The sequence below is a fragment of the Dermacentor andersoni genome, chromosome 7, assembly GCF_023375885.2.
Source record: "Dermacentor andersoni chromosome 7, qqDerAnde1_hic_scaffold, whole genome shotgun sequence".
In the NCBI taxonomy this organism is placed as follows: Eukaryota; Metazoa; Arthropoda; class Arachnida; order Ixodida; family Ixodidae; genus Dermacentor; species Dermacentor andersoni.
This window is the reverse complement of record NC_092820.1, coordinates 92,732,090-92,754,276: the sequence shown is the minus strand read 5'-3', so window position 1 is coordinate 92,754,276 and position 22,187 is coordinate 92,732,090. Positions and strand designations below refer to the sequence as shown.

The window sequence follows — 22,187 nt, the reverse complement described above, 5'->3', positions numbered from 1 at the left end:
TACTGAAAGACCCAACGCGTTCGTGTGCTTTTCTTCTACTGTTCTTTCTCGCCTCGTACATGAAATTTGTTAAAAAATATTCATTGTTCTAAAGAAACTCGCCCGCTTTTGTTTCTCGCGTTGAAATACCGATGTTCCATGCCTGTCTCATTGTGGGTAGAATGCGTGCGAGAGCAGGGGGCTTCCGTCACGTTCGACCGCTGGGTTTCGGCAGGCAGTTCACGCCACATCATTCGATGACACAGTCTTCGTTGCTGATATTTCAAATATGGCTGTGTGCCAAGTATGGAGGGTCGTCAAAGAACAGCGCGCAGATGAACTTGCAAGTGCGATCGTGCTAGATTTAGTTTTTGGTTTTAAATCGTGAAAAATGTAACTGCTTGGCTGACAGAAATTAAGACCGAATACAGCTCGAACTGCCGAAGTCCTACGTTTGTAATAACCAGATCATAAATGCAGCAGACAAACACATTAGGATACATTTATCAGCAAACGTCCAATCCATGATGTAGGTCTCCTCACTGGTGCGCTGCAGTGTTCTTTAGAGGTTAAAATCTAAAGGTTACAAGGCGCTTTGCGCTGAATTAACCTTTAAATCCGTCAATTTTGACTCTTGTAACCTATAGATATATATATACGTAAGAACATTTAATTAAAACATCAACATATTTCGCATGTAACCTTTATTTTATAAGTTACTCGTGATTACAAGTTACCATAAAAGGTACCGTGCTAAGAGTGTACTTACAGAAATGTCCAGGAGGGCTGCCGCGTGGTGTTTTTATTGAGCGCCGTAAGCGAAACCCATGAGGAGCGCGCCGCGTGATACCTCATACTACGCAAGGGAGGCGTTCCGACAGATGGCGTTTCCATAACTCCTCGCCCCCAATATTGCCGGCTTGTACATATGTCAAAACCCACCGACCTTTGGATGAAATAGCGCCTAATATCCGAAGCATTTTTTCAATCATTTAATCTTCTGGTTAATTCTGGATTTTCTGAATTACTTTATTTGGTAGGAGCCACTGGCACGTGCCCTTTCCGTACCAAAACTATAGAATAGGTACTTGCCAATGCGACGAAACACCTGTAGAATCTTAAATGGAGCTAGAAATGTAGCTGAAAACATCTCTGTGCATGCACTTGTCACCCCCATTGCTTCCTCAAGAACTATCACACATCACATTCGTCATCGTGGCATCGCTGCGTAGGCGTCTCACACTACATTCAGCTTATTCGGTGTTTGGATTTCGGCGGTATTGTAGTGGTGTAGCGCGTGAACATAAACATTCAATCTAAATAAAGTGGTGGCGTTTGTAGTAGATAACACTGCTTGGCGTTGCGTGCTGCATAGAATCAAAGTGAACAGAATTGTCCACGACGCCGTTAGTTTTATGGGATTGAATGCGTATGGTCTGTTCAAAGCAACGATTCATATAGATTTCTACATGCTGTTTTGAACTGAATATATATATTTTTTCATGGTAAAAGCAAGAAAACCGTTGTTCTTGCAGATAGTGAGGTAGCTTGTAGTTTCTTGGTCATGAATCATGATGCATGCTTTGCAGGAGAAATACACACAACACATATCCAGCATGACCACGGTGTCCAGTAAGCGGTGTGGAACAGAATGTCAAAGAAAGAAAAATTCCAACACAAAACGTTCAGTGTGTAATGCATCCCCAATGGCGCATTGATTGGTTTACTCAGTCGTTCATTGACTGTTATACTCTTCGAAGCAATATGCGGGATGTCTCATCAATGCTCACTAAATCAGCAGGATGCCAATTCTTGAAGTTATGATGTACAAATTCGTTGGTTCATTACACAATATTCTTGGCTTAATACACAATTTTCTCACACTTCATAAGCACACTGCCATCTTTTGGCTAAATGTTGAAGACACTTCCCGGAGCCAAAAACTCAGACGGACGAACATGAAGTGTTTTATTCGGTTTTCGGTTAAATTTTTACCTCTGCTCATAGTTTTTAGGCTAATTATTCTTGTCGAAACTACTCCTAAGTTGGTTTTGCAGTCGAGCTTAACTTTAAGGATACTTCTTAGAGCGCACTCTTTCATAGCAGGAAGAGCATTCGATTGTCCTAAGAGATGGATACATTTGCATGCAGCCGAATTGAGCGGTGCTTGCTAGCCTAGACGTGCTAATTTACACTCAGAAAGAAGGATGACGAAATAAAGGCGCAATAAAAGTGAAGCTTAAGGTGGTCTTGCTTTTACGCAAGGACATTTTGCGCCTCCATTCACTTACCATCTAATGGTCGCAGAGCCAGGTGATTTGGAACAAATAAAATCCTTGTTAACTTATACACTTACCGTGCGCTCGAAAGCATATTTCTACAGGGCAGGCGTAGAGAGGTTCTGACAGACTATTTGAAGTCTGAAGGTCGCTCAACTTGAGAGCTGATACCGTTTCAGCGCTCGACTTGAGTACAATCAACCGTTCTGTTTAAAACTGAGCACAGCACCATGTAGCTTTTCTTAAAGCGAAGGCTTTTCCCGAATAACTGCCCGTTGTAAGCAGAGTGGACTGCATGAGTATGCAGTAAAACCTTGTTGAAAAGAACACAATGGTACAATAGGCTTTTGTGTCCCACCAGAAAGGAAAAATAAATTGATTGGCAGCCCAAGTTTCGGAACACAATAGCGCGGTAACAAATTTAGGATAAACCAACATGGCGAAGCAACACACTAGGTTCCTTACGCAACTGTTTGTACAGACACTTGCGCTGCAAGATTTCAGTAGCGGGTAGCTTACTGAAGAGGAAGAATATTTTAGTTCACCTCGACACAGATTTTGTTCCCATTGAGTACGCTTTACATGCTTTGCATGCGCGGAACCGAATTGATAGACAAAGGTAAACCATTGTTCCGCATGTATAATTCTGCTTTTGCTTTCTTTTTCTGCCGTAACAAACCTAACGAACAAAACGTTCCGATGCGCACAATGCAATGCCTTGCCGCTTTTACATGAAACCGGCACAAAACAAAGTGTGTCATATATTTTTACATATAAGGCTTAACTCTCTTTGGGAAATAATTTTGTGACGAAATGTCTCTGGTCCTCTATACAAAGGAAACTCGAACGAGATCGTCTGGCTTGTTTTTAGGCGGCGTTGTCCTATACAAACCTACGCGCAGCATAAAAGGTTAGCCTGCAATACGTAGCATGGTCCCGCGTGTTACAGAAGAAAACATGTTCTACGCAAGAAGTCCAGGAGCGAGACCTGCTTTCCACGTCTGCTGCATGGTGTTATTGACGGCACGTTCCGCGATCGACACTCGTATCACCGCAGTGGCGGTGCTGCTTATCTTCGTCTTGGCGGACACTGTAGCATACAGCACCATTCGCCACGAAGTGAATCAAGGTGCACACGCACAAAGGGGTCCACAGCATAGTGGGAGAGGAACCTATCGACCTCCTGTAAGTAGCTCGCGAAGCATAAGGTGCTTTTAAAGTGAATACACTGGATCGCACTACACCGGCCTTCAGTTGTGCTAATCGTCGACGCAGAACGCGTCATAGTAGTGTTTATTCTCGAACGTTCTACGGTACCATTGCATCAATACGATAAAGATGAAAGCGCAAAGTTTTCGTATCACCAGCAGGCAAAAGCATTAATGCGTCGTATTAGCAGTATGTGAGAGATATCCAGAAATTACCTGGCTGCCATCGACAATTGAACTGCATTTTTTATGCATCCGTGTGCGCTGCTGAAAACAGCATACACGTGCTTACTTGAACTGTTCTTCAACTGTTCAATTGCACTGAAGCAGTTGAAGTAAGCGCCCGTGTTGTCTTCTTTCTTATTTGTTTGGTCTTGGAGCAATACTTGTCTATAAGGTCAATTGAATACCATTTATAAGAACAGAGGTATCATATATGAAAACGTCAGCACTGCCATTCACACTCAGTCTGTTAAGCAAATACCTAAATAAAAATATAAGTTTCCAATTTACACATCTAATGATCTATAAACACGTAAAGCTGCTGAAATAGCTTTTCTCGGAAATAAAAACATATAGAACGAAACAAGAACGGTCATTCAGTACACCCATGAATGTATTAATTCCAAAGGACAAGTTTCGAATATACATCGCCAATTTAAGGTTTTAATGTGGTACCTTGCAGTTAACAACCCACGAATAGCCATAATTTTAGGAATTACTAATGCACCTATGAAAATCTATAGCAACGAATCCATGTTTCACAATGTTAATTTCGTCCTCTAGAACAACGCCTATGATATTCCGTATACTTAACAATTTTCGTCATCGCCACAGCATGTATATCCCTCCTCCTACTACTTGCAATGATTCGTTTAAATACAGCCTCTTTCCGAGAGCAATAAAACAATGGAATCTATTATCAGACTCAATAGTAAAGATGTCATCTATACGCAACCTTCTTGAAAATGTCGAAAGCACATGTGTGCGCATACCATAACTCGGCCAAATGTTAATACTGTAATCACCTCGGTATTGTATTACATGCTGTATTTGCGATGTTATTACTATCAGTGCGTTGCCCAAAATGTACTTTGATTTTCTCTATCCTTTAATTATATTGTTGCTTGTATTGTCACTTACCACTCCTGTAATAGCCGAAAGTTGGGCTGACAGTATCAATAAAGGAAATGAAAAAATGAAGTGAAATAATAATGTTCACGAACAACCATACATTAAAATAATCTTATCAAATAAATAGGGTACCAGCAAGTACGAGTTAGTCGAAAGAGAAAGCCGAAAACCCCGAAGTCCTGACATGGTTAACAGCCTCAATAAAGTGTCGCTTACTATCAGAATAAACAACTAGATTGTGTGTTAGATGCCTTTTCTTCACAGTTTACCATACGCATGTTATGAGAAAGCATCAGGCAAGCTTTGTTAGTTAGGGCTACGCCATTCGAAGTGCACCACCTCATCACTGCGTTAATTTCACATTCTAGGGTATGACCGTCAATAGTGTATTGAAGCCGAGCGAACAGGTTTATGCCCTCAAATACAGTATTGATTTAGCATTCGTAATGGGTGAAGTGAGATAATTTCTAAACACATTAAAAATAATGCGCCAAAGAATGGTGGCGTGGGATGCACTATAGGGCGCGACGCATTCTTCAGATAAAACTCCTCATAAAGGAATGCAATTGTTACATTGATATAGACAGTCCTTAAGGAGCAAACGAAGAGTATCAGCCGCGTCACATGGCTTTAATTTGTCTAACGAAATCATGTGAATTAACAAATCAAGGGTTTTTGAGAAATCTCACTAAATGATTTACTCTACCTCCGTCCAAAACAACCGGTGTAACACCATTTAGAAAAGACACGAGGCTAACTTCTGTAGATCACTACGCACAAAGGCGTGTTGTGGAAACGAAATATTGCAGTTGACAATAATATAAAAAACTCTAGCCAGTTGGTAAATAAGTGACGCTGGTCGGCAGTTTTCTACACTCTCCTTTGAAACGGTACCTGAACGCACGATGGTATCCCAGTGGCCATGTCGTGGCGCCGCTGAGCTCAAGGTCGCAAGTTTGATCTGGCCGTAGAGGCCGCATTTCAATGGGGTCTAAATGCAAGAACGTGCTTGTGCTTAGATTCAGGAAGGGCACGCTAAGAAACCCAGGTGGTCAAATATATAAGAGAGTCTCCCACTACGACTTGCGGCATAATCAGATTGTCGTTTTAGAACCCGGGACTTACCAACCCCCCAGACTTACCAACCAGAACAACGACCATAATGTGCCTCACTTTCGGAAGCAATTTTAATTTGTTAGCATTAGGAATGTCAAAGTAGAAAAAAAAGTGTTTGTGTGGGAATGGCACGGGTGGGACGGTGGTTACGTGTGCGTACATTGTCGGGAGCAGAGGAGTCGCAGTGGGGCGCCAGAACAAGATGACCATCGTAGCAGGCTGCTAGAATATAATTTCGCGCGCCGTCTTTGCGCGTCGAGCACGCGCTGCCTATGTGCCCATTCCTCGTCTATCGCAGTCGTCACCGAAGCGCGCCTGAGAGTGTCACCACGTTGAGGCGTCGGTGGGCACTACCGGGCCCCCGCCCAAACGGAACAACAAAATGTACGCGTCGACGAGGCAGAGATGGGGCTAACTTGGTGACATGCAGTTCGGTGGATGTACCGGTGACATTCGCGGGGATCTCCGTTGGTGGCGTCTGGAGGTAAGCCGGTTTGAGAGGGTATAAGGAGGCGACCATTTGATAGGATGGAAGAGGACTACGGCCCCTTGTGGAGGACACGGCGCGCACTATCGCAGGAGGGTGTAAGATGTAACACCGTGCGTGGAAGACCCAAGTTGCGGATGCACAAAGATACTGAGGTTAGGAGATTTGGAAAGGACGGGGCACATTGGCTGAATGCAGTCCTGTAGGCATTGAAGTTACTGCAGCAGCTGAGGCGAGGGGGGCCGAAGGAACGAACAAGTCACCAGGAAGCTGCAGGGGTGCACCATAGACGAGTTGCGCCGCTGAACAGCGAAGTTCGTGACGAAGTATGGCACATAGGCCAAGCAAGCCTATAAGGTAGTGGTCGACGCAATGCTCTCGATGCAGGCACGCCGTGAGGGCAGCCTTGAGCTGGCGATGGAGCCGCTGAACCATACCCTTGCCACAGTGATCGTATGCCGTGGTGCGGCAGTGCTTAGTGCCAAGGAGGTGGTTGAGGGAAGTAGAGCGAGTACATTCAAATTGCCGGATGCGATCAGTTGTAAAAAGGTTGGAGCATCGGAAGTGGGAGACCCATCTTGAAAGCATGGCTTAGCGACCATTTTTGCAGTCATGCCCGGTATGCGTATGGCTTCGGACCAATGGTGAAGCGGTCAATCATTATCATAATGTATCAGCAGTCATGGTAGAGAGGAAGCAATCAAGATGGACGTGGGTAAAACGACAGCCAGTTCGCAAAAAAAAGCTCCGTGGGAGTCTTCATGTGGCGGGTCACTTTGGCAGTTTGGCAAGAGAGGCACGAGAGGGCCCACTGGTGAACAACGGTGTTAATGCTCCGCAAGGCGCACAGCTGTGCAACGAGGCGCTGCCTGGGTCGGATGCTGGGATTGCAGATGTCCAGTGACTGAAAACCGCACGAAGGGGGCGAGATGCGCCGAAATGAAGGATAGGAGGTGCAGCCTCTGACATGTCGCACCAGAGTAAGCTAGGAACAAACCGGTGAGGAACGAGCTGCAGACGGAGAGAACGGAGGTGGCCATGGGGGAGCGCTTGCAAATCAGGGTCTTCCACCAGCACCAGAGTTAGACACTCCCAGTATACAGCAGCACCGAGAGAGGTGATTCGTCTTCTTGTCTCGTCTTCAGTGCCTTTGATGTGCATGATATCCTCTGTAATCTCTGATATTAGGCTTGCAGAACCCTCCTTTGGGCCAGACCTAGAACCCGGACGGCGTACGCCCGCATCAGAATAAAATAAACATGGCGCCTGGTTGTGGTAGAAAGCCATGGTACTTGGTTCTTTTCCAGCGTCGGTTCGAGTCAGCTGTCTTTCTCCTTCGCTCCTGAGGCATAAGCCTACGAGTGTGGACCTAAGACGAACACAATGACTGATTCGCCCGAACCCTCCACGAAACAGGCCTCACGTCCGCAGGACGTCTCGTCTCTGCAGCTTTTGCACCCCAGCGTTCTAGCCCCAGAACTCGCAAGATTGGTTTCACCAAATCGAGGCGCAATTCTGCCTCCACCGTATCACCTCGGAAACGACGCGCTACTACCATGTCGCCTCAGTCTTTCCTCCTGATACTGACAGCGAGCTCTCGGACGTTCTCTCCACCAACTATACTTGTCTATTACATACAATATTCACACATTGACAACAATAGCTTCTTGCGCACGGATCTAGCAGCTTAGGAATTGCTCCATCCCGATAATAGACTCGAAGTAGATTGCGTGCCCTTATTAGATTTTGTCCTGAGCAACAATGAAGTAGTGTCTTCCGGGAGTCGCCGGGTCATCGCGGTATACTGTACGGGCGGCTGAGTGGACACATTGCGCTCCATTGTCTGAACATTCTCCTTTAGCACGTTCCTATGAGCCTCAGCTGCGTTGCCCTCAGGCGCAGTTTTAAGGGTGTTGTCAGGAGACGCCCGGCCATCGGGGAAGCTTCGTAGTGGATGGGTGAAGGCCGTGCGCGCCGGGTCCCTCTGCCCTACGAGCGCGCACCTCCGCATCCCAAGCCGTCTTCCTCCGATCACCCTTGCCGACCTGTCTGCGCTTCCTACTTTTCTTCTTTCGTCTGTTTTTTAAAGGAGAGAGCGCTGCCTTCTTATTGGTGTGTCCTTTGGCATTTATGTTCGCGTGGAAATAGCCTCAACACACGCCGATTGAGAGAGGCATATGTCTCTTACACATCAAGAGGAATTAGGTTACAGTGCCTCGAAGCAGGCGTTATGCATAATCATAATTTCGTTATGTATGTACACATAGTGAATGAATAACAGCGCGAACAGCACGAACCTGCGCACACTTCAGCGTATACAAGCTCAAGTTATACGGACGTGCCTAGGCCTCCCTTAGTGTGCATCCATAGCACCCACAATCGCCATAGCGCTTGACCAGCCGTAGCAGCGTACATTGCAGTCGACGCTCTAAGAGTGCACATTCGAAATGTTGCAAGAATACGCTTTCTCTATCTTGCTTGCCTGCCAGCAACTAGGCCGCATACGAGTTTTAGCCGTCTCCTGACAACTCACGGAACAGCGCTACCATCCATTGAATTCCGTCCAAGCTGGTTGCTGCGGTAGTTTCTGCTATCACCTCCAGTATGCCTTACCATTCCAGGCATCAAGAAGAAGGCACAAGTGCCTTGAGCAGCATCGAAGCTGGTAGAATTATCGCTACTACCTGAAGTCCTCGGTGAGCGATTACATGTTCACACCTATGGGTCGGCTCTGCACTATAGTCAGCAGCTGCAATATTAAAGTGAAGCTTTCTTTGCCTCTTCTCCCGACTATTCGGGTGCTGCTGCGGTGGTCTCGCTCGCATCACCACGAGGTTCCTTGCAACACCACCAGATGGCGATCGCCTTCGCGCATCCCGGCCGGTGCTGCCGCGGTGGCGTTTCACAGTTTGTGCGTATGGCAAGTGTCATGCTTGCTTTAGTATGCAGGTGCTGTAGGTACCTGCATGCAGGTACTGGGCTGTGGAGATCGCGCACTGGCTGTGAAAGTGTAAACATGACAATGGTCCATAGCCTGAAGAAAGCGATTGGGGCTGGCGTCTCAACAGCGTGCTGGCCATGCATGCAAAAGGAGAACGTAAACATGATCAAAAAAAAAAAAATGTCTCCAAAGTGTGTACTCAGCGTCGAGGAAACCCAGGCCCGAAAGAAGCGTCGTGCGGAGTTGAAGCGTCTTCGCTGCGCAGCGAAACGTCCTGCAGACCGTATTGTATCTATACAATGCGTACAAACAAATTTGTAGTAATCATTGAATTGCGTAAATGTCCATAATACAAATATAATTTAATTCTTCTGCCATGTGCTATGTGAGCCGTAGATAATGATCAACCCTCTCAGAGATTATGAGCAATGACGCACAACAAGCATTCAAGCAAACACGTTTCCCTGTGTGTTCTGCGGACTACGCTGACAAACTGCAGTGGTGCACGCAAGGTAACGCACAGCACTAATTCACCACGACCAATTGCTTAAGAATTAATACATTTGCCGCCAATATCACTGCTAAGTATCGTCAATGAAAGTAATCGGCATACACATATTTGCTTACATCGATTGCCACAGTGCGTAGAATTCGCGGATTTTTTTTCTCCTAGCGAAACCTACACTGATAAAATTCAGCACATCGCACTAAACATCAACAGCGGCTGTCGAACTTGTAGCTCTGCGTGCGGCTGTTCAATTGATCAACCAGGAATCGCCCAAGAAATGGTCCATTTTTTGCGATTCCAAGGACACCATCAAAAGTTTGCTCTCCACATTACACCACGGACTCCACGGACGACTTGTCGCGCAAGCCCCAGAAATTTACCATCGGGCAATTGAGAAAGGACAGGTAAACGTATTTCAATGGTTTCCAAGTTGTGGTACCCTCGGACACGAGAAAGCAGATGTAGCCGCTTGACCCCCAGATGGTAATGTCGACTACATTCACTCTCGATGTCAAGAACGGACGCAGCGGGAAAACTCCGTATGCCTACTCGCAAGCTTACGTTGGCCCAATTAAATTCGGCATACCTTAAATACCAGCGCCTTTGTTTGCTGAATCCTCACCTGAAGCTCCGCCTTCCACATTGATTACTACGACGGGAGGTAACTCATTTGTCATCTTTGGCTTCGAGTAGCTTTTACTAATGCGCGCTCCGGCCTCATCGGAATGGCCGCAAGTCCAGAACGTCAAGCTTTTGGGTGAAAAGAGACGATAGCGCACATTTTCTGTAAGTGTCGTCGTTTCAATGCAAAAAGAAAAGTGCTCAGCACCACGCTCCACAAGAGTGACAGCCGGCCCCTTACGGAAGTCGGAATTTTCGCCAAATGCCTCACGGCTGCAGAAAGCGGCAAGAAAGGAAAGCGCGTTTTTTCAATCCGCCAGAGCGGAGTAAGTGACTGCAGTTTCAGTGTACTCCGCCGAACGAAGCTAAATTGACAGTGTTTTCTCGTCTGCCTTGCTTTCATCCTTTTCGCCTTTCTTTTCATCCCTGGACCTCCTTGTTCCCGCCTAAGTTATCAAACCAGACGTGCGGATGTTTAACGGTCCTGCCTTGCCTTGCTTTAAACTTTCTCCTCTCTCTTTCTTTCTGGAACGGGAAACGATATAATTTGGTTCGTGGTGAAGCAAAGTGCGAATTTTTAAGGACAGTGCTCCTAATTACATGCAAGGAAAGCAAATGGAATGACTCGTGAACGAGAGTTATTAATCGCTTCAACTAGAGCACAAGGCACTTCTGGTAATGCCAAGGACTTCGTTTATTTTTAAATGCAGGTAAGAAAGTCACATGGCGTATGCCGCAATACCAACGAGTGCAACGACGACTGCTGTTGTGTGGAACGACAGCACGTGCAAACCTGCCAGCCGTACTCACTATTCGGTGAAAGATGCACCATATCTCAAATAAGAGGGGGCGTCTACCACAGTGCGTGTCCCTGCGCCGCTGGAAATCGTAAGAAGGCAGCTCGCATGTTTATACGAACCATTCCCGTACAACAACTCTGCCGCGTGAAAGATATTTATTTATCATTTGCCGATGTGCGTTTATAATTGTTGCGTGCGATGCCATACAATTGGCTTCAAGAACAATATCAGCGTGACGGTATTAACTGGTACGAACCATGACGTTTAAAAATGGGACAGTTCGAAATTGAGAGACTCTGTAGAGAGAAAGCACGTTACGCGACCTAGGATATGTTCTGAACTAGGTTGCGTAATATTGAACTACAGCGGGGGCGCCAGGAACAAGGAGACGTATTACGCTGTTACAAGTACACAGAAAACCAAACGGGGACTATGTCCCGTTGCCTTCTTTCTCTATTCCATTTTAGCAAGAGCATGATTGGTTTGAATGCGCTTGTAGTCTTCTTAAAATTATTTTGTTTTGTCCATAACTATGTAGCCTCGGCATTGTAGTAATTAAGTTAGTTGCTGTTTTATGAAATGTCAAGAGGCGATCAAAGAAACTTTTTTTTCTTGGTGGTTCCGTGTACCCGAAGTATCCATGTACAAAAGACCAATCCGCGTTAAGAAGCGTGTTGGAGGAAGTAATAACAGACAAATAAGCAAAGCAACGGAGGAGGATAGGCGTTAGCAAAAACACACAGAGTGCGTGGAGTAGTAGTAGTTACAGCCATAAGTCTACGCAAGCGCATACGCTTCATGCCTGGTAGCGATTTAAATCAGTTCAAGAAGGTAACAACCGGAGCTAGCGATCTCTCTCCTTCAGCTCGATTTAAAAACAGCGTTTTATGCACCTGTCCTACGTGATTGCATAGGTTCAAGTAGAGAATGGAAAGTTGGTTGTACTTTGGTCATAAAAATTACGATGACAATGTCTTAATCTTCATACCGCGAAAAAAAAGAAAGAAGGACAGGAGCCGCACTAGTGAGTGCCTTGTTTTTGTTACCTGCTTCGAGGGGAGAAGGATTAGAAAAGTGAAAACACTGTGTGTAGAGAAGACATGCTGGAAGCTCGCAAAGCACGCCCTTAATGTAGTTAAGAAGGAAACAAAAAATGACATGTTCGGGGCAGTGAAAATTGTAGTGTATAAAAGAACGGCAGGACGGAAAAATACATTGTACTGTAAGCAAAACGCACATGAGAAATGGAAATTCATCATAGAATTTTTTTTTAAAACAGAGTACAAATTATCTCTTGCAACCTTGAGAAAACAAATTTCTCAATATGTGGGAATTACGGAGGCACGCTAGTGGAGTAATGCGGCTTGTATCCGCGTCTCAATGGTCAGAATGTGATCTGAGATAAAATCGAGAGTATAGTAGTCGAGCATCGTCATGGTATCATGAGACGTAGGGACACGACAAGGAGGACGCCCAGAGAGCTCTGCTTTCGGCTTTGAGGGAGTCGATCCTTTCTTTTAAATGAAACAACCACCGTAGTGGCTCGATGACTAAGGTCTTGTGTTGCTTACAACTGCGCCGCGGGCTCACTTTAGGGCTTGATCAGCCATATTCCCGTGAGGGCTGAATAGAAGAATTCTGCTGTACTTAGATTATAGTAGGCATCAAATAAGCTCACGGGGTCAAAGTACTAATCCGGAGGCCCTCGTAAAGCGTAGAGGAAAGCTGAGCCCTGACGTTTAGACGTTAGAATAAATAAATAAATAAATAAATAAATAAATAAATAAATAAATAAAAATTAAATTATGGGGTTTTACGTGCCAAAACCACTTCCTGATTATGAGGCACGCCGTAGTGGGGGACTCCGGAAATTTCGACCACCTGGTGTTCTTTAACGTGCACCTAAATCTAAGTACACGGGTGTTTTCGCATTTCGCCCCCATCGAAAAATAAATAAATAAATAAATAAATAAATAAATAAATAAATAAATAAATAAATAAATAAAATAGAATATAAAGCCAAATAAACAGACTGACAGAATATGTGGACGACAGAAATATGGGGAGAATTCAAAAAGTTTTGTTCGGAAGTGCTGCTTGCCATTGGTCGGCCGCTTTCGTCATTATTATGTTCAACATCACAACTGTTTATGTGCTCTTCGAACAGTGAGAGCGCAAGAACTACATCGTAACATTCTCCTTGTGGATGATTCAGGGCCCATATGTGCAAGAACTTTCTTACGCTAAGACTGTTCATATGAACAGTTAAGTCGCCAATGGCAAGAGCACGTATGAAAGGAGCGCTTTGCAAATTCGGTTCGCGATTTTCTAAATGTGCAGACATTTATTAGATTCGTAATGCGTGCGCAAACTTATAGACCACGATCATTTTCTTCTTTGCGAAACCAAGCGTCGCACCCGTCCTACCGGATAAAAACACAAACCAACTTCTTTTGCTCTTTTTCCAGAGGCGTGCAAAAACGACACATGCAAGTAATCACAGCGCAGGCTCTTTATGACGGAGCATTTGTGTGCAAGAGCAGGTGAGTAGGCAGTTTCAACCAGAAAGTCCTTTTCATTGAGCGGTATTCACAGAGACACCAATGAGTCACCGCCGATAGCTTCCCGTTCTCATTCAACGAAGCAGATCAACTATATTCGCGGACAATTTGCAATGGCAATGAAGCGAAACCTACGGAGGCGGAGCTTCTGCACATGTGTTACCGCGCCAAGTAGTCCGGCAGCGTTTGGTAGCGCTTTTGGTTTCTCAGAACGGACATTGGGGGATTCAGTGCAAGTTCTACGCGAGCAGCTTTGCCGTTTGCCCAGACGCGGAAGGCAAAAACATCAAAATCATTCAACTTCTACAATCAGTTGTGTGTTTTGCCGTATTTAGCTGTTGAAAATAAGGTGTTTATGTTTTCTCTGGCCTAGCTTGGACTATAACGCAGAAGACAATGAGGGACATTTTTCTAAATCAATATTGCGTTTGCGTGCTTTGCCACCCTATATTTCTTTTGATTGCCAGGGAAAGGTGTCTGCGAGTATACCAGTTTAGTTTTCCCCGAATATATTTCTAAAGAAGCCATCATTCTTCTAGTATTCGACGTGCTCATGTGTTACGAATGTAAAGGATTTATAACAAGAATACTTCCCGGATAGTTTCGGGTTATTAACACGTGTGGTAAAGGGGCATAAATATTGCTTGCCACAAAGAGATTCCTTGACCAATTGCCATGCAATATCAAATAACTGCATAAGTGATAGAGCAACTACATTTATAAATAAAAAGGTAAACATTTGTAAATGCAAACGTTGTAAACACGTAAAAATATAATCGTTGTGCAGTAGTTGGCGACAAATAAATACGAATATGTTCTTAGGAGTGCCATGGAGAATTTGCGTCCCACACTAACGCACCAAATTCTCTCTTTGACAAACATCCCAGCACCTGCAATTTTTCACATCCCTTTTCAAATGTTTTCTCGTTAACGCCATCGACAAGTGTAACCGTCTTTATAGCTTGTAGCTGAAATATCAAGTTTTTACACGTTGTACACGTTGTCAGAGCCCCGCATAAGACAGCTGACACATCCATACTAGATATCACACCAAGAAATTACGACACCCTGACATGAAGCAATTTAACGACCGTGAAACGCTGTTTTGTTGAAGCCGTTTTCACGCCTCGCTTTTAATTTTTGCAGTGTTATAGCCACATTGAGTTTATATGAACTCGCTTCGTTTTCGGCGGTTATAGTTTATACATCAGAATCAGAATTTTGTTAGAAGTTGGGTCACATTACAAGTATCTAGTATTCCTTACTGAGAATTTCAACAAGTTTTTTTTTTCTAATTTCTAATTTGTAAAACCGATGTAGCGGATCGTCAGGGTGCGTCTAGTTGCTTTATTTATCCTTTTACAGCCAAGCGCAGAGCACGTCAATGGCCAGCCTGGTGCGCTGGTTAGATATGCGAAATCAATGCATTCTGTGCAGCCGCCGATGCGCGTGAAATTCATGCGGAGCGATGCGTAAGCAACGCTACGCTAAAGCTCTCTAATAACCCCTTAAGTCACGAATTATGTTCGACTGTCGATAAACGTGTAAAAGTTACATAATTTTATGCCAAGTGGCTGGAGGCTCCATAGAAAGCAAGACATAATTTTATGCCAAGTGGCTGGAGGCTCCATAGAAAGCAAGTCAAGGCGGGACGAGAATGATGGTGCATTTTATAGAGAGCTACTATAATTACTTGGTAATTATATATTTATTTATTGTACAGTGAGTAATGCTACGTCTCTTTATTAAAAAAATTGAATCACCCGCTCAAATTACATGCACAGGTTAATTATTTGGCACAAGCATTGCAACAAGGGAAAAACACCTTTCGAAATTACTACCGAAACACCCGACTTCAAACGTCCTGTGAAACACGGTATTCCCTTCACCAAAGCAGTCGTCTAAAGCGATAAATTTCTCTCAGAAGTGAAGGGGGTGCACTTGAGGAAAGCAGAATGTTCAATTTACTCAATGCTTAATGTTCGTTGTCTATTATTTGCAACCACGGCACAGTAATGGCAAAAATAAGTCGCGTCCACAAATGTGTACGCCGTGACTGAAGAGGATAAAAAGATCTACCAACAGCGTAGGATAGCCAACTGCAAGCCATGACCGACGAATGATTGCGAGCCATGTATACCAGGCTAACACCACCTGCGGCGACAACGCAGCGTTACCTTCGCCATGGGCGCAAAATATCACCGAACATTAGCGTCGATGAGCGTGCAAGACAGCGCTACAGACTCCCTATGCAAGCGCGACTGACACACTCGAGCAATTTCACTTTCCATAACAGTCTAATCGAACTTGTTATATTAGGCGGCCACCACAAGTTTTCTTTTTTATAAGCTGAAAATCAAACAGCCGACGATTGAACGATCGGCCACTTGTAACGCTTTAGAGCGCAGCTTTTGGGTGCCTGTTCTTGGTTTGAGCGTCGTCGTTCTTCGGAATAACAGCGCGAACGCTCTCGTGCCACTGCTCGCGCGTTCATCGTCGTCCTATTCCGCAGCTGGTTCCGATGCCGCTCGTCATGCCAGCGTTCCCCTAATGCCCGCCACTCTTCGAAGGCGCTGACCGCACTGGCCTATTGCCAGACGGTGCACTCTCAGATTCTTTGCTTCCATATATCGCGAAACAAAAACACATATAGAGCTGTGCTCCATTTTCACATTAGGGAGTATCGTAATCGACGGACACTTTCTTGTATCCGTCGATTACGATACTCCGCACAGATTGCAACGCCAATGCATTTCTCCGCAAAGTTCGGGAATTAATATGGGGAAACTAGTCCCATCCAGAGAATTTGTTCCAAGTAGAGCCGCCTTGCGAATTCCACGCCCAAAATTTTGTAAATTGCAACATGGTTCATAAGGTAATTAGTTAAAAACTGAAGTCTGGATTTTTTGTTAATTAGTTGATTATGCATTTCATTTTATTTGTCCCAGTAATGTTCGCCTCTTCGGGTGGACCAGCTCATGAACCAGAATGGTGCTATCTGCCACAGGCAATCTTTAAAATTTTCTGGGAGTGTTCGATGAAGCACCTGGCATACTTAGTGAAAGCAAGAACGCACACACAAATCATTGTATACATGCCGGCAAAGAAATGCCAATTCTTTGAATTATAAAGCTGTAGACGGCGAGCTTAGATGCATAAGTTGAAAGCTTGCTGCGGCTTCAGCATCTGTTATTTTACGCGTCAGCTGATTATTATGACGTCCTATACATAGTATGCACGTGACGTCACATCCGCTGCTGTCGCCTGCTTCCGCTACCTTCCGCCATCTTGGGGTACCTTACCAAGAGGCGCGCGCATAGGCCTATAGGTTCCCCAACATGGCGCTGCTGTGAACCGGAAGTCGCGGAGTATCGATGAATGACGTACGTGCATACCATGTATTGTCACACATCTTTCAGTGCGAACCAAAAGGCTGCATACGGCGACCTTATTTTTAACACTGTCGCTATGCTCGCGCAACCTGTCAGACAGCGCCGGTCAACCTAGGTCAACCAGCGCGCCTCGGCCTACCCTGCCCTTCCTCCTTCCCTGCTTCGCTCAATGCCACCTATACTGCGTTCCATACATAGCAGTCAACGCAGTGGACGCTACGCAAGAAGTTCGGTCAAGAAATGTTACCACTCCGCGCGTTCCGTCTATCCTTCGCTGGGCGTGCCACCAGCATTCGCTCGTGCGAGCATGCGCGTGAGGCTCCTCGCGGTCGGTGGCAAATAAAAAAAAACCGTAAAGAACCATAGAAATAAAAACGATCTAAAACAACGCATAAGCAGCTGTGTACCACACTGTGTTTGTTTCTTTGAATTAAAACTTGTTTCATTCAATAGAGAGTCTATATAAAGAACAGTTGCCCACAATCGCGGTCAAAAAGCATCGGACTATATCCAAGTTCGAACGAAGCCACTGCAAGATGTCTATCTTCTTCCCATAGCGTTGACTGCTATGTATGGAGCAGAGTATAGACTTTCCTTTAGGTGGCGTTGCTTTGTCGTGTGCTGGCCGCAGTCCTTTGTACTTTTCCTGGCCCACGATTCTCATCTCCGCCTTCAGGCGTCTTGCTCCTCCTGCGTTCACTTCCTTCGCGGCTTCAAACTAAATATCCCCAAATTCATGGCAGTCCACTTACGCTTGTGCTTAAAAAAAAGCATAACTGACATGAACCCCCATCAGGTTGATATGTTGTTCAGTGCTTGAACTCATAAGTAGGACGTCCCTTAAGAGTAAGTGTTTCATAAAATGACACTTCGAACAAGTTAGTGGCTTTATGGTGAAAAACCAAGCTTCCTTGTATACTCCTAAATTATCCTTCCTTGATTAAGGACTCGAATCTGCTGATCAATCTTATGAAAGCTCATTCTCACAAAGGTTACCAAGCCTTCTTGATGGACCTGGAAGACTTGTATGTATAGATCCCTCGAACTGAATTGTTTTCCACAATGTAACAGTCCATTGATGAATATGGCGCGGCACGTTTTTAGGGCAAAGCAATGTTTCATGTAGTCAATTTTTAGAGATTTGACACTTATAGTCGGCTTGCACTTTCATTGGCTAGGGCGATGCGGGTGTGTGCACGGGCTATTACATCGCTGCCATCCTAAGTGACTTGCTTTTATCCCGTCTCTGCTTGAAGCTATCTGTTTAGCTAGAAACGGCAAAGCTCTTTAAAATTTTGAGGTTCACAGAACATTCTTTTTTCACCGACTGACGATTGCTCAGCTTGCGAGTGGTTGCGTGTTTTACTTTGCTTTTGGCTTCCAATGACCTTGGGAAGCTTTGTAGGCTCCCAAATCTTGAGGCAGCGAGTCCTGGTGGCGAAAAAAGTCACCGAGTCGAGTTTGCAGATTGTGCACAATGTGTTGCGCATATGATCGCTGTGTGATGGCGCAAATATAACGATCGACAAACGCGGCGCAGTCTGAATGACAGGCTGCACGAGCATAGCAAGAGTGTTAAAATTAAGATCGAACAAAGCCGGTTTTCTTGCATCTCTAGTTTTGCATCTCTAGTTTTTTGCAAGACCTGTGGCTGCACACCTGACTTCAACAGATGTGGAGTTACAGGACGTCATGCTAATCCACTGACACGTAAAATAAAGCAATGTGAAACCATAGCAAGATTCGGACAGTTGTTTTCATGCGCGCCGTCTGTAGCTTCATCATGTAAATAATTGACGTTTCTGGACTTGCCAGCCCACGTACAGCAATTTATGTGCATGTTGTTCGCACTTAGTATGCAGCGTGGGGATTTTTGAGTTTTCCTGAATTTTCAATATCGCCTAGAGCAGACCGCATAATTCTTGTCTTCGAGCTGAATTATTTGCAGGAACGGAAATTACTAGCACAAGCTATCGTAACACTTGTTTAACTAATTAACCATAATCCACAGATAGCTTCCTAATAATTGCGGCACATAAGTTATCAATTGTAGCTGGCGACATTGCGAGACTAACGCACTTATATGAATCTCCAAGATGACTCCAGTTTCAAGATACGATTTTACAAAGTGTGGGACGGAGTAGAACGACGTTCTAGTTCCTTTTGTGCTTCAAAGCATAAAAGAGGGATCTAATAAAGAAGAATAAGTGGAACAACACTGTATTCTTATAGTGGGTTTGATGGCGCATATCTCCAAACTGGTGGCATTTAGGAAATTAATTTCAAGTGGATATGGGTTGCATTATCAACAGCTACAATTCGTAAGTTACAATATGCGCCGTAAACAATTAAGAGCGTGATTAGTAATCTTTAGTTTAGTTGAATATGTGTTTTGATTTTTTGTACGAATAATGGCTGCCACTCTGAATAATCCAGCTCAAGAACAACAAATACGTTTTCTGCAACAGACGATTTAGAAACAAAACCGCAAACCTAAAAGTGATCACCCTATATCAGACTGTAGAGATCAACGAAATAAATCGGTTGGAAGATTGGCGACCCCCTGCCTCCTGTTTCCTTGTGTTCGTCTTGTTTCCTTCCCCCTTGTGAGATTCACTAATTCATGGAAACCTTATGGAACATAAAATCGCCTGAACAGCCAGCCTCGCGAAAAGTACACTTGGACGGTCTCGGCAGCTTTGGCCAAACTCTTGTGTCTACCCACTCAGCAAGATGGCTGAAATATCGGCTGTCTGAGCCGTGCCTGTGGCTACTGTGGCCATTTAAACAGGCTAGATCAGAAATCGCCTTATGGCTGGTGCATTCACGTCAACAAATATGGTGGTGTCAACGGGTGCGGTGCTGTAAAAGTTCTATAGGGTGTTTATTAATTCCCATACGTATGTCGTTGTCTTCGTTGACCCGTAGAAGTCCAATCAACATGGATGAACACCCACGAGCAAAAGTGTATAGTGGAAGCGTTCCGAAGAAAAGCCGTATTTACTAGCAGAGGAGGCTGCTTACTCTTCTCAACTTCGCCACTGGTATCTGGTTAAGCTGCCTGCCTTTCCTCTTTATCTCTCTCTCTCTCTTGCCTCAGGAACCCCACAGGGAACTCAAGAATCTAGGGAACGATGAAATTAAAATTATTCCAGCTTAGCATGCTCCATACACTTTTGCTCACATGTGTGTCTCCACATGTCGTTAAACCTAGTCTGTACCTACCGAGGGGTCCGTGTAGTCCGCGTTAAAAGGCGGCCATCCGCCTATTGAATAATTTTTATTCAAGACTCTGTATTGGTGCCGTCCTAACGAGCCATGTAAAATCGTAGAGCTGCTTGATAATTCACACCATATGTGGCTGTGAACAATTTGCGTCAGCCTGAACTGGCCCAATGTGAGCTACATCAGCGCTGCAAAGAAAAAATTAGTGGCGGAAGATAAACGTAAAAGCACTGAAATATTATAGAGGGCCTTTAATGTGCTGCTCCAAGGCAAGGTATTGAAATTAACTAACCGATTTCGTTCAGTTGTGTAGGTCAATAAAATAGGGTACAGTCTTCCTGTATTCACGCCGCAATATTGCAGAGACTACATTGCGGCTTCTCGGACTTGGTGCAGAGCTCGTGAATATTTTGGTTTCCAAGTTGTCAAATCAACTGAATTATAATTTCAGATGGTGCCAATAAAAGACGAAATCCAATGCCTGGACTTATAATTCCACATGGTGCTCTGGATACAATTTGTTTTATGTGCTCAGCGTGAGGCTGTCTGCCTGTTTTATTGCCTATTATGCTCTTCGTCTGCGCAACACAGAACAGCCTGCAAGAACAAATCCAGCGTGTTACTTTTCGATGTAAATAAAGTTATTTTCTCTCTGTCAATCGATGAGTTGCTTGTATGTGAGAAGCATAAAGCTTTTATATACATGCACGTTTAGAAAGCCGCATGATTAAAATTAGTTCATAGTGCTATCAAAATATCCAGAATCATATAGGAGGAAGTTGATTGAACAGTTTAGTGCAGGTCGTGAATATTTAGTGTACGTCGTGAGCGGCACCCCATAGCTCCACATGGGGTGCCGCTCTGTCACTTGTTTAACTCCTAAAATAGCCTCTGTCACCCTGCAACCTCCAGGGGAATTGCCTCATTGGTATTTATTTATTGGCAATAAAGAGTTTATAACGTCTATTGCAATTCGCAGATATTGTTTGAATGTGTGTTTGGCATTGGCTTCCTGTACTAATGTATTAGCCGCTAGCAACGTTTTGGCGGTACTAATGGCTGCGTACGCTCAGGTCAGCGTATCTTCAGAATTCGTCATAAAGTCGGCGTTGGCCCAAAGCTCGCATTGATAATGGCGGTGATATGGCCCAACCTTGGCACTATGCTGGCAACTCATTGCTAGCGCCGTCTTTTTTTCTGCTCTGTCTGTTAATTACAATCTTTCCGCAATTTTTGCGCTACAAAATTAGGTCATTCAGCAAGCACCAGCTTGCCCAAGAAAAAAGCTGTGGTGCCATTTTTGGGTAGCCATAAATTTACTGCTGCACTGGCTGTATGTCCACTCTACGTTGGCACAGCACTGGGCCAGCATTAGCTTGTCCTGCAGTTTGACCAAATGGCAGCTTTGGGCCAGAGCTGTTATCATTTCCTGCCAGAATTGGGCTGTATTTGATCCAATGCTTGCGTACTGCCTATATTTTGTCGGAAGGTTCTTTTTCGGCTTCAGTGTGTTAATGCATAGCCACAAAAACTGCTCAGAAGTACTGCTATGAACTATCTGCGGAGCATCGGACTGGACTAAGACTAGGGAAAACATTGTATTACGTGGCCTATTGTACATATGGTTCCCTTCTTCCTATGCTCGCCATCACCTTTCATCACTAATGTTTGGCACGTTTGCTATTTCACCGCCGCAGAAAAGCAGGACAAAGCATACGAGCTGAAGCCGACCTCTCTGCCTTTTCAATGAGAATATATCCTCTCTCTTGACCAATTGACTTTCTCAAAGGCTTTGATCATAAAGAACAACACTGAGCACGCACAGTCTGCATTTCCGTTAGCTGAGCCTCGCCGAAACCTGAAGTGGTTATACATATCCAAGCCTTAGAAACACAAACGGAAAGCCGGCGGCGTCAAGAATGGTTACTACACACCG

General features: G+C 44.7%; 1 long non-coding RNA gene across 1 annotated transcript; it reads left to right on the top strand.

The window, feature by feature from the left end:
• The first annotated feature begins 3,356 nt into the window (after positions 1-3,356).
• Positions 3,357-20,729, top strand: LOC129385704 (uncharacterized). Its single transcript, XR_008613212.1, has 3 exons — positions 3,357-3,443; positions 13,542-13,616; positions 20,703-20,729. It is a non-coding gene; the product is annotated as an uncharacterized lncRNA (long non-coding RNA).
• The last annotated feature ends 1,458 nt before the right edge of the window (positions 20,730-22,187 follow it).